Here is a 13,738-nt window from a genome sequence, read left to right on the forward strand (position 1 = left end):
ACGATGATTCCAAACAATGTGAACATTATGTCTGGGCCTCTGTTTAATATACAGGCCACGCAAGTATGTGTGTGTGTGCGCGTGTGCGTGTGTGTGTGCGCGCGTGTGCGTGTGTGTGCGTGTGTGTGCGTGTGTGTGCTCTCTAAAGCCAAAATTCTGAAATTTAGTTGACCCATGCAAAAAAACAAAAATGCACGATACATCATATAATCCCGTTGGGCAAAAATAGTTGCCTCGTCTTCAGGGAAATCTCGGCGGATTTGTTTACTTAAATTCCGTACGACACAGCACACACGCACACGCTTTATACCAGACTCGGTATCCTGCCCCATCGCGACTGAGACCCATACATTGTAACCCCCCCACCCAGTGAATGGATAAGTCAACCACATCTGTAGAACTGTGAATGATGGAAAGTGGTGCGTTAGCAAAGTATTCACTCATCAATTAAAATCGATTATGCTGACAAAAAACAAATCAGGTATGTGAATCAATTGTACAGAATTTAAGTAAATGATATGTTAAGCATATGCTAAGCTTACATTTAGACTCATGGAGTGAATGAAAGATTACAACCAATACATACGAATAATGTAAATGAGATGGGGGTAAACAAGGCAACACAAATTTATTCTTGAATGAAAGCATGATTCTAATTGTGACAACACATTCATCACATTTGTCAAAAATACTGTCTTCAAAATAATATAAATAAAAAATAGGCAATGCTCATGTCAATCGCCATTCTTTATAGCACAGGCAGCATAGCCAAACCATTTGTCTAATTGTGACAATTCATCACATCACTTGGGAGGGGGGGGGGAGCGAATCGTTGCTTGCCTGGCTCCGGTGCAGGTGGCGCGTCTCAATGCCGCTCATGTTCACAAGACAATGGGCTCGTGACGACATAACACGGAACGCGCCCAATCTCGTGAGATCTTGGAAGCTTAAGCAGGCTTGAGCCTGGACAGTGTATGAGTGAGTGATCGCCGTGCAAGCCGGATGACCACAGGCGGCAGTGTAACTGTGCCATGTTGGTGGTCAGTACCGTGTTCGTCCACACTCGCGTCTTCGCTCTCCACCTTCACCGACTGGCAGCGACGAGCACGGTGAGCTATGGTCAATTAACCCCCGTAATGCTGCGCGGCGTGCAGAGGCCCTCATCCAGCAGTGGATTGACAACTTCTGTACATGTCCACATGACTTGATTACTGACGATACAGTCACCATCACATACTCTTTGCTTCTTTCGGTAAAGTCATGTAGGTAGAAATACTGTGACTTTACCGAAAGAACTAAAGAGTATGTATTCTTGCAGTCACGAAAGCTTCAAATCAGTTACCATCACTCGAGACCTCCTCCTGTTACTCTTAACCATGGGGCATCGATGCTGGCAATAAAATACAAATTCGAGGGCAGAACTTGGTCATGCCAAGATCTCACCCGAAAGAAACATCGACCAAGATTCGAGCTTTGGAATTCAATGGCATATTGCCAAGTGTTTCCCTGCATCATCACGCTGTGACGCATATTTAAAAATCGAGAGGATTGGATTTATGTTTTACGTGTCGAATGACGCAAGTGCCCTTCCGCCTGTAATTATGGACGAGCGGAGAGATTCCACGTGTATATGCGTCATTGATACTTCTCATGAAAGTTATGAAAATAAATTAATACCGCTAAAAACGTGTCTTACATTGACCATACACATCAACACAATAGCAATGAAGCTGTACAGAATGCTGGCGATGGGTATGTTGGATACGAAAGGGAAAACAAAACAACAAAAGGGTGGAAAGCTTTTCAGCGAGCCCAGGAGCACGGTGGGACTGTTTAACATTCGGTTCATCTCATCTCTGTTATTGACTTTAATATGAAATCTGGCCATGGTCCAGGAAATATCACGTTGTGTTTTTTTTATATTTTACGGGTTCGAAAAGGGGTCGAAAAGGAGTACGTCACAGAACGCTGGATAATGTAACAAAAACTTCACACGAGGAAACATATGGACGGAAATCACATTTGGTCAAATTCCTCGATAGACAGTTTTGCAGACGACAGTTAAAGATTTGTTTATTTTTCCAATAATTTTAGTTTTACAGACCTAAGCAGGAGGTTAAGCTAATAACGTTAATACTGGAGGGGCCCAAAAATTGCCTCTGCAGGAATTTATTTTCGGTCCGTCTTCCTGATGCCAAACTTCACTGGCACTGACATATCGGGGACTATATCTGCATCTTCCCACACATTAATGGCACACTTCCACCCACAAACCTTTTACGAGATTATTTTGAGACTGCAGTAAGTGGACATCAAGTGGACATTTTGCGGGGGGATAAATATGTATTATCTTCGACTCTCAGTACAGCAATGATAATAATATAATCAACACAGCACAACATTTGATAAATATCTTCAATTAAGTTATTTGGACGCGAAAAAAGCTGAAAACCCAGAGCACTTACATAGGCAGGAAGGCAATGTAGTGTTCTGAAAACCCATGTTTACTTTTCAAACACAGAGGGTTTGTATAGAACTAAGATGCTCGCGGGGCGGGGGGGGGTAGGCGGCGAGTGTGGAGAGTGTGGTGCCCTCTCCCCAGCGACGGGAGAGTGAGTGAGGTCAGCCCCACCGGGGTCAGGGAGGGCGATGGGGCCCCCACCCCCAAGGGACGTGGCTCACGTCGACTCAGCAGCCGACCGACTTCCTGTGCAGAGAAGGAGACGTTCTGCATCCTCTGAAGCGAGCGCTGCACAGCTGCACAGCTGCACGGCAGAAAGGCCAGCAGAGAGGGGGGGGGGTATTTTTGGGCCATGACTTCACTCGCGATCCTCACTCCCAACTGGGAGCCGTGTTACGACGAGCTGCAAGAACGACCCGACAGCTTTGATGTGTTTTGGGTTGTCCCTCTATGTTGTTCGGTACCATGCCTCACTTGTCGCCCCATGTTCTGGGAGCTTCTTCTTCCGACTTAGGGGCCGTCCATAAATGACGTCACGCGATTTTTGACCCCCCCTCGTCACACATCGTCGCAAATGTCTGACCCCCGCCTAGTGTGCGTGACGCCATTTATGGACGGCCCCTTAATACGTGTGTGTGTATGTATGTTGCACTTATTTCGCACCGTATGTAGCCAACCGTGCTAATCGGAAGTAGCGAATTGTTCCCAGCGAAATATTAGACATCATGTTGGACAGCGTATGGTCCAACCCAGAGAGTAACTGCAAAAACGTACGTAGTTTACCTCAATCCTGTTTAGGGATTGCTCGCAAAGATCAGCTCAGCAGAGGAGTTATATCAGAAGCAATGCACTTTGTTAGAAGGCATCACGAACTTTGCTATGTACGATGCAGCCAAGCGTGGCATTGAACTACCGTGTGGGAACGTTGCTACATGAAATATTGATACATCGTGGGTGAGATTTATGCAATGGGCTTTATCATAGCCAAAGTGCAACCCAAGTTCCAGGAAGGATTCTGCATACTTTTTGGGTTCGAGGGGTGGGAGCAGAGGCACAATAGTTTGTGTGCTCGGTGCTATGAACCTGGCGACGTCAGTTCGATTCGTGGCCATGATGAACAAGAATGGTGACATCTGAACCGGTCCTGGGCGCCCACTTTTCTCTGACCTGCACTGCCCAACGTAGTGAAGTACGGACAAACACCCCTCATGGACCAAAAGCAGGAGGATGCCATCATCCAGCAGTGGATTGACAAAGGGCTGAATATCACGTGACAGAATTTTCGATTTCGATTTGAGGAGAGTTTTTTTCAACGGTTGATTCATGACTCTGATTAAATGGCCCTGTGTTACAGTTTAGGAAGCTAATGCATATATAACGTTTTAAAATTAGGGGGCTGTTTATTACAAGTGCTACACTCCAGGGAGAACCTGCACAAGAGCTTGGCATCACTGTCAGCTTCCAGCACGAAAGGAAAGTATGTTTTTATTGCATCATGTGCATTTATGTATTAACCAAACACCGTGAAGCCTTATGGGTTTGACTTCCAACACATTTAAAAGCTGTTCGGATTCACTGTTAAACTCATTTTCATCGCACAATGTAACCCGTAGCAGAAAGCAATATGACTTGTAGCAATTATGGGTAACACTGCCCAGGCCGCTGCAAACCCATCGCAACAGCTCCTACCTGGGGACTGTTGCCGGGCTGACCCTACCAGATGATCGTCGGTACGAATCTGACATCTTGTTCAGATCCGAGCGAGCTGCAGTGTCAATGCGACGCGCAGCGTTGTGACGACGTGTCGGTGGGGGGGGGGCTCTGTGTGTGGGTGAGCAAGTGTCACGATGCCACAAGGCCAATACGCTACTCACAGGGCTCAGTTTATGGGAATTAGATGTTTTATTTTGTATTTTGGTTATCGTTGCTTCCTTCACGCAAGCCAGTGGTCCTTCGAGGCCTGACGCTAGAATGCAAGCACATTGCACGGAAGCGAAAGACCAAGAATCGTTGTGCACCCGAGACGGGGGGAAATGAAAGCAGCCAAATGCAGAAGAGGATGCTGGGGAACAAGACATTACGCACCATTTGTTTGTGGCATCAGACGGCTGCATTGACATGTCCATTAATGCATTTTAAAGCGCTTTAACAATATAATCGTTCGCTCAAACCTTGTGTTCACAATATAACGAATTTCCAAAGAATACAATATATATAATGTACAAAGTCGACGCAAATGCCCGAGTAAATGTGGACAATGGTGAAGCAGCTCCCGTGGCAGAGTCCCAGCCAGTGACGCCAACTTCTGAAGCGTCATTACAGCAAATTGGTCGTGATTATTTACCACCCACAGAGTTAATGCCACCCTGACTTCTCATATAAATGTAATTTTCACTTTGGAATTTTTTTATGTTTGTTTGTTCCATTCATAGATTTGTCGCCAACTGGAGGATGTAGCTCATTACAGCACAGTCATTAATGGCAGCGTGTGTTTATTCTGTGTTAAAGGAAGATACAAATGCAGCATATACAGAGGTACGATACAGTCAACGCAATTTTCATGAAGGTGGCCAGTTGACTGAAACGTTACCTTATTCTTTCCCTCTGTATACTTAGCAACATGCCTATTCAGTAGAACAGACATTCTCACATTTTGCTTCGCTACTTCTCCGAGGCCACGTCTCTAATGTTTCGCTTTGCTCAAATGTAAATGTACAATTTCACATTGACAACATTGAAGTGTGTTTTACACTCTACAGGATAATTCCTTTGACTCGTATCCACGGTGATGTGGGCGACCTACATTGTGGATCCTGTTATCCATAAACAATGGAGGAGTTATCCTGTGTTTAACGTCATATAAAAAAAAACACCCAGAATGGCTTGGCCATGATTTAACAGCTGGCTCCATTGAATTATATTTTCTCAACTCTCTAATAATGAAGAGAGTTACAACTTGTACAGTGCAACCAGCCATGGTCGGTTATGGTGTCATGCGAGCGGAGAGCATAACGAGCTCGTCGCACGTTCATATCTGTTGCTGCCCCGAAGAGAAAGAATGCACGTGGCAGCTGCTAGACAATGAGCGCAGAGCAAGGCCATTAGCGCGCACGGCCCATCAGGGTCTCCACAACACCCTGGAGAGGGGCCTTTCATGGCCCACACACGGACATCTCTCAACGGCTTAACGCTCTTTACCTCTCAAGGAGTGAGCCACATAAATCTTCCGTGCTTCTCGCGGCCGCATCTCCTTGAATATTTTTTGACCGTTTCTTCAAAACTGCATTCATCACTCCGTTTTAATATCCGACCTCCTCACATAAACCTGCTTCCTGTGCCACAGGAGGGAGGAAAAATACGCTGCTCTGGAGTCCGCATTGACCTTGTGGCCTTTTTGTTTACCGATCAGAGCTCCCATCTTGAGCCGTGTATGTGGCGACTTCGATTTCCTTGTCCAAATCTCATCTTCAGGCCCAAAATAACTGCCCAAGCATGAGGCGGGCATCTCGTTTTGGGCAGCGCACCCTCCTTTCACCCGGTCCCCACAGGGCTCGCGTTCTAAGGCTGTAACTGGGATCTGCAGCGTAGACCTCCATCATGTGAGCTGTCAGTGGACACGTCAGCCTACACAGATCATGTGAAATAAACCACAAAGACGGGACTCTCTGTGCCCAGACAGGGCAAGGTTATTCATCGCCGTGGCTGAGCATGCTCGCACGCACGCCTTGCGTTCTTGTATTGCTTTGTTCCGACTGCCACTGCTGCCGGACTCTGGATTCCATTGCATTTTTGTCAGTGGCCCTTGGCTCAAAATGCCCCTGGCATCCTGTGCATCGTGGATACATTTCACAACATCGTCGCTGACGAGATTTGGTATCAGCACGTGATACAGTTGGCGGTTTTGTTCGTTTTTAATTTTCCATGTTTTTCTTCTAAATGTCTCAATACACGAAATAATGTTGCTGACATTGATGGAGTTGCCTTTGCGGACTTTTAAATGAAAAGTTTTGGTTGGGATTTTTTCTGGAAAGAGGCCGTTTCGTACGGTGAAATTTTTTTTATATCTCTAAAAGCAACGTAGACCAACTCGTGTTTGAAAACTATTTTTTATGTCACTATTCCCAAAGTGATACTAGATTGAGAACATACACTCCAGCACAGAGTTTCTGAGACTGCAAGTCCTTACACCCTTCCCCCTCCTCTCTCCGTTTTCAGTCAACTTCTGGCTGCTTTTTTGCTTGGGATGACGTCCATCAGCTTGCAATCCAGGAGGGGTAGAACAATTAACACCACCTAAGCTGCGATTCTAGGATTTGTTGTGATTCGGGGTTGCTCTGGGTGACGTGAACCCACAACAACATATACATATACAAAAGCATGTTCCCGAGGCAATTCGATACGTGTATCGCGACCTCATGCACCAATATTGACCAATTAAACGTACTGGATAAATCGTTGCATCCAGCAGTTCATGTGTTCTCTACTGACCTCAATGGATTACCTTTCATGGCATTGGGAAGGTTTGAACAGCGTCGTATTGTGGCACTCACAAGATGTAGCTGAGAGTTAAGAAAACAATAAACTTGAGTGCATGTGGTACGTGGAGGCTGCTGTGGCGTGTGCTTGTGCCACAAGCACACCGAGCATCATCTCAACTCTGCAGGTGACCTTGGAAATGCATTAAGTAATTGAATGAAAAACAATCCCAGAATGTGAACTGTACTTGCAGTTGACGGTACTGACAAGAAGCCTTCGCCGTCGGCAGCCGCAGCTGATAATTACATGGCCTTTGGGCTGCCTCAGGCCAAGCATTTATGTATTATTTGCAAAATCACGCATCGGTCTTACTCGGCTTGGAGTCCCATTTCTGTTAAGTGCATTGCGTTGGCAGCCACAACGTTACTACTGTACTATTATATGCACTCACTTGTTTATATGATCAAAAATAACCAAGTACACTCATAAAAATACAGCCGCTGCCACGCATACATTTTTTACGCTTCGTAGAATTCTTAAACCCAGTATCCACTCTTAATTTGCTCTACATTTGGGAAATTCCACGGCACGCAGTCTGCTCGCTGCTCACTTTGCAAATAGTTTGATTATGCGAGCAATATCAGAGAGCGCTGTGTGTAAAGGCTGTCAGCAGCTGCAGTGGGTAAGGGACTGAAGTCTGGCTGTTTAACTGCTTTCAAAATAAACTACAAGTGAAATTCACCCAAGTTTCTAAAACAAATTACACCTTGCATGAAAGACTTTATATTTGCATTATGCAGGCTGCGCACTGCATTCTACACAAGACTATTTAAACATTTATATTTTTTCAAGAACGCCACCACCAACGTTTTCTTGGAGTATGTTTTCACTAAGTCCTTTCAACCTTGATATGCCATTCGTCAAGTTCACCTTGCAAGGAGAAGACTGGGCACATTGTTACTGCAGCTGACGTGCGCACGTTTTGTTTGGGATCAAGGGCTTCGTTAGAAAAAAATAATGACCCAACCCCCCTAACCTCACACTAAGCTGACAATCTAAACAGATAATAATTTAATTTGTCATTCTAGGTACACAGGCACAAACGCACCGCACACACGCACGCGCCTGCGATCGTTGGCCCAAGAGGATACGACCGTGCCATATTAGGTAGGGCTGACCAAAGCATTATATCCAATGAAGCGAGACAGAAAGTGGTTGTTCTGGAGGCAAGAGGGCAATTTATAAAGTGAATTGCTCCCCGAGTACTACGATCTATTTAATAAATGGGGGAACTGCTCGTACTGCTTTCAAGGGGTGGTGATATGGCTCCAAGAGCAGAGGCGGTCGCAAACAATTGTGCGATGTGGTAGTTCATCTCATACCCTCGGCTTTCAATTGAGAGGGGAGGATTTCATCTGATGCAGCTCCATGCGTCTATTATCATCTACCCCACTAACAGCACTCACCAGATGCTGTGGATAACTGGGTACTATTCAATCTGATGCAATTTAATTAACGTGGATAGAAAAAGAAAATTGGATATAAATTTGCATATTGTCTCACCATCTGCTTGGCTATCATGTGCAAAGTTCTAAGTATATACTTGGTTCTTATGGAATCGGCCGGAGACATTTTTGGGCGTGCAACTAACTCAACGATATGGCCCATTTACACGTCAGCTGTTGAGATCTATGTTGAGACTTGACAACACTCAACCCACAGGCAGCATAGTCGGCAGAAAAAAAAACACGTACAATAAATACTTGCATGATAACATAATACAGGTCCACTGTCAAATGCTAAAGCTGTACACAAAGCATTATTGATGTATGGAATCTGTATCGTTGCGATGTGTTCAGAGGTATCTTACTTGCATTTTTTATTTGAGTTGTGTATTTTTAAATATTTGTTTAAATTATTTCATCGTTACAAGTGTGCTACGAGCACGGAATAATGGGAATCGTGACTTCTTGCATCCGTTTACGTTGAGCTGTCAGCTGCAGGGTGCACTCTACGCACACAGCACGGACGCAGTCGAGTCACGCAAGTGCTCTACATCTGCCACGCTCGTTGCAGGCTATCCAGGGCGCACGAAATATGTTCTGGACAGAAAGTTGCCTGAGCTGGACATTACATACTTGTGAAATCAAGGTTATGACAATGATAATAATTTGCACTTATCCGGTGCCACAGGATATGCATCAACAAATACACGCAATTCTGCCGAATGCTGAGAGATTATGATTAGTTTGCATGGCCAATGAAGAGATATCCAGTTTAATGTGATGTAATCATTCAATCACTCTGTATGAGTGGTGCTGAATTATAGATACATCCACCCACCAACTTCGGATTTGTATTTGGGGAAATGTGAAGTTTTATGGTCCATGGTTTGGTGTTTGTAGCATAGAGAAAGAGAGAGTTTTTGATTCTCCACTTGTGCATTAAGGTTCCGTATCTTCCGAGCTTTATGCAGATCCAGTTCAGTGCTGCCCGTTGTTTCCGTGGAAGACGGAAGTCGGGCAGTGTGGTGGTGGTGGTGGGCTCGGTCATGAGCTGTGTGTTGTAAAAGCGTAGCAGTGTGGTGATGGCGAGGTATTTGTTGTGCAAGCTGCTTGAGAGATGCTGAGGAAGGACGTGTTGTGTCCGCTGGCAGGTCGAACTTAACTAATAGGAGTACATCAACCCTCAGCTTGTAAATCAAAATCTACTGGCTTGGAAAAAAACATCGTTCCTAAGTTGATGCCCATAAAGGCATAAAGGGGTCAGCATGTTTCAATACAGTATGAAACTCCATTTACATTGTTATGATTAATAATATTGAAAACAATTGTAATGCCACGAACAACTTAGCAGAAACAATTATGGTTTTTATTGCGCCTGACAATGCTTCCAAAATGGGTTCTCAGCCAGGATTCATTTTTGCCCGTCGGCCCTGGGGCTCAAATATGAGACCCGACGACGATGGGTCACGACATGGCGCATTAGCAACTCAAGTCCGTAAGCCCGTAATGCTTGCTGGAAAGCCATTACACAGCCGACACATTTTCATATTAGCATTCATAAAATTATAAACATAGCATTGAAAAGTACCGTGCACAGGGACTTATTCAATGCGATTCATTTTGCAATATGCGTATCCGGGGCCACACAAGGATAGCGACTATAACAAAACTAAGCTCTCAGATCTGGCTCTTTAAGCAGCTCAGCGGGTTTGAATTGTTCCCCTCCAACCCCCGCAGGCTTAGAGAAGTGGCAATAGTCTCCTCGGCCATTTGGTGCTGTTCTTACTTTTCAACGGGCATTCAAGCTCTGGCAGTCACGTGACTGCGACGTGCACGGGTCTGCTGATGGTATCAAAGCAGCGAGCGTGACTGGGAACCAGGCGCCCAAGCTTTGGTATGCTTCGTCCGCAGCCACATGAAATGAGGTCAAGATGGAAGTCAGGGAAGCATTGGTGTGGCGAAACATGGGACAGAAACAGCAGAACCATCGCAAGCAAAAAAAATAATCACGTATGAAAATACAATGTCAAGAAATTGGGAAATCAAGCATTAATATGGAATCCACCATAGCCTACTCATTATATCATGATCACACAATAGTACTCTCAAAGCAATGGCTGACTGCATATGGTGATAATTCTATTCTATTGAAAGCCTAATTAGTTTTTGTTCTAAACAAACTAAATGTTATGTACAAATTGCAACTGCATTCACTACTTTTGAATTAGTGTTGTTCATTGTAGATATGTACACATTTGAACAAAATTAATCGCAAATATAAGCACAGTTGGCTACGTACAAACTTAATTACACACAATCAAACACGATACAACTTTTTCGCAAGAAATCTCTGGACAACCCAGGCATTATCAATGGAATTGTGGTGGATTAGCAGATTGCTGCCCATTGCCTTGCATCCCATGATCCCTAGTTGACTGTTAGCTCACCGCAATCCTCCCAGGAATGGAATCTTCTCATTGCGCCACAGATGGCAAAGTCGTTTTAATGCTGATGGGCTGATCACTCATCACATTGCTGCCTCTGCTGTCAAACATTAACGACTTTTATTGGAGCTTTCTCTAAGATACCCACAAAGTCCATAAATTACATTCGCTGCAAATGTTGCACTTTAATTGTTGAGTTGTGTTCTGCAGTGGTTGTGAAGTGATTAAACATGTCCACCAACCAAGAAAACATAAATTCATTGTTAACGACGATCATCTTGTGTGTGAATAAAGCACTCACTATACACAGTACATTAACTTTATATCCTGTAGTGTAGATATACTGTAATCACAGTGCAGCTGGAGCAGTGACACAAGGGATAACGCATTGCACTGTGAACCCGGTCACCTGAGTTCGATTCCCGACCACAGCGAACATCAGTGGCACCACGTGGACCTCTCAAAGTGGTCCCTCTTCAACCCCAGCTTCATCTACCCGCACAATGACCATCATGAGGAAGTATGGTCAAACAACCCTTATGGCACAGTGAAGTATTGAAAATATACTTCTTAGAGTGTATTATGGAATGGAAATACATATATAGTATGATCACAGTTAATTAATAGATTTCAAAAAAATATTACTACAACTGTCATCCTTTACAAGTGATTCAAATTGTTCAACATGACATTATTTTCTTATTGCTAGCAATCTGATTTGGCTCCACAAAGGATTGGAACATTGATAGAGGTGGCTAAACAGGTATGGTGTTGTTTCTTTCTAACGGAACTGATAAGGCTTTGTATCGCTATGTCTGTCCAGAACACTTCACTTTTATTCAACTGAAAAACTCCTAAACCAATGACTATAAAATTTACCATACAGATTAACATAACCAATGCTCCGATTGGTATAGTTTCATATGATTTTATGTACAATCATATATCCTTTACAATAATATGTAAATTTCATTGACCGACCGGCTTTCCAGTTTGTTTGTGTATGCCGTCTACCGCAGTTAGCCCTAATGGGACGATCGTCAAGCAAATTGATAAACACGTTACGATAATGACACCTGGGAGGTGGAGTAGTGGGGTAGTGGTTAGCACACCCCGCGCTGAACCCAGCAACGTTAGTTTGATTGCTGGACACAGTTAACATGAGTGACGAGTGATATCTTACCTCCCCCCACCCCCAACTTCACTGGCGCACACTGACCAGCATGGTGTAGTATGGTCAAACATCTTCAATGACCACAACATAGGGAGGCCTTCATTGAACAGTGGATTGATGAATGCATGTTAATGGAAACTAGCCCGCGAACACAAGGGCTGGTTTGACTGTGATAAACCACGTGTCCCAGTCATTATTTAGCTGTCTTTGCCAGTATTTGGGCCACGTCAATATGAATTTATAAAACCCAGCTAAGCATTCGTGCAAAAATGCCTTCGTTCCCCATATTTAATAATTAAATTCAGTCTTTGAACACCGCACAGAAACTTTGAAAACAGCGCCCTCACCTGGAGACCTCCGCGTCATACCACAATAATTCCAAATCAGAAACATAACAGCGTTAAGCGCGGTTTTTTAATGTAAAAATAAATCACCGCCTTAAAATGAAAACGATATCGTAATCGACGTTTCAGGCAATGGCCCCTTTTCATAGCACATACCTTTGTCTTAGACAAATACATTTCGTGTGAGCCAACCGCATTAAAACAATGGTCAGCCACGGCTGAGGTGTTGGTCCTCCCGTGTTTCTAATCTGCCTCATGCTCACAAACACGGTCCGAGACATGTCGCTTAGTTTCCCCAATGTAACTATTGCCGCAGACACAGCTTAGTCTAAGACAAAGGTACTTTACAAGCCCACTGGCTATCAATAAAGATTCGTTCATGAAGCCATCCATATATACAAACACAATTTCAACCGAGAGGATGGGTACAAATTCAGCAATCATTGGAAGGACGTCATCGACCAGTTTAAGTCATAACTGGCTGTGATGTTTCCATCTTGTCACCCTCCGATGTTAGTTTTATTTTACCAAAGATGGGACAAGCAATTCCAGTTCCTGCGGTGTCGCCGCTGCATTGGGCGCACCACAAGTTGTTACTTTATCCACGTCTCATGCGGCGCTCCCTCTCCTAATGCCGATTTCACATGAACATAAAACCATCTCGGCTTGGGGGGTCCCAGGCCACTTGTGCCCCGCCCACTGCGTCCTGACACCAGGGGGCCACGCCTGGCCACGCCAAATTTAAACCTTTAAAACCTATCGCCTTTAGCGGCTTTTCCCCTCTTTCCTGCTGATGACGGTCGCTTGTGTTGAGATCGAAACGTCGTCGTTTTTTTGTTTAATTTGTTATTTTTTGAACCTATCTACGAGACTTTACCGAAAGACCCAAATAGTGTTTGGATTCTTGTTTCAAGGAGTATCTTGTTGAGTTTCAATCACTGGGTTTATACATTGTCTTGATTATTGTTGAGGTTTGTATCTTCCATCGTGCTTATCAACCACTGCCAAGGTAGCATCGGCAAGTTTTATGATTTAATCGATACATTCCACGACTTTTCATTATTATTTTAGTTACGTGATAGTCTAAATCGCCTTTAACATCTGGCATTTCCACAGCGTTGATTCGAGCCAAGCCAGACTGCTGACGAGACACTCAATTTCGAAACCGGTGCACACTTTTGCTTGTCTTGAATGATTGCCGCTGAACTGATGCACTCCCAGGAGGGCCGTGGTGTGGCCGACGAGTCGTGTGAGACACACTCATGGTATCATCATTCACCGTGGTATCATCCACCGTGGTGCATTGAAAAATTATGATACTCCGACTGATGCTC

This window comes from Lampetra fluviatilis, chromosome 26 (assembly GCF_964198595.1).
Source record: "Lampetra fluviatilis chromosome 26, kcLamFluv1.1, whole genome shotgun sequence".
Lineage (NCBI taxonomy): Eukaryota > Metazoa > Chordata > Hyperoartia > Petromyzontiformes > Petromyzontidae > Lampetra > Lampetra fluviatilis.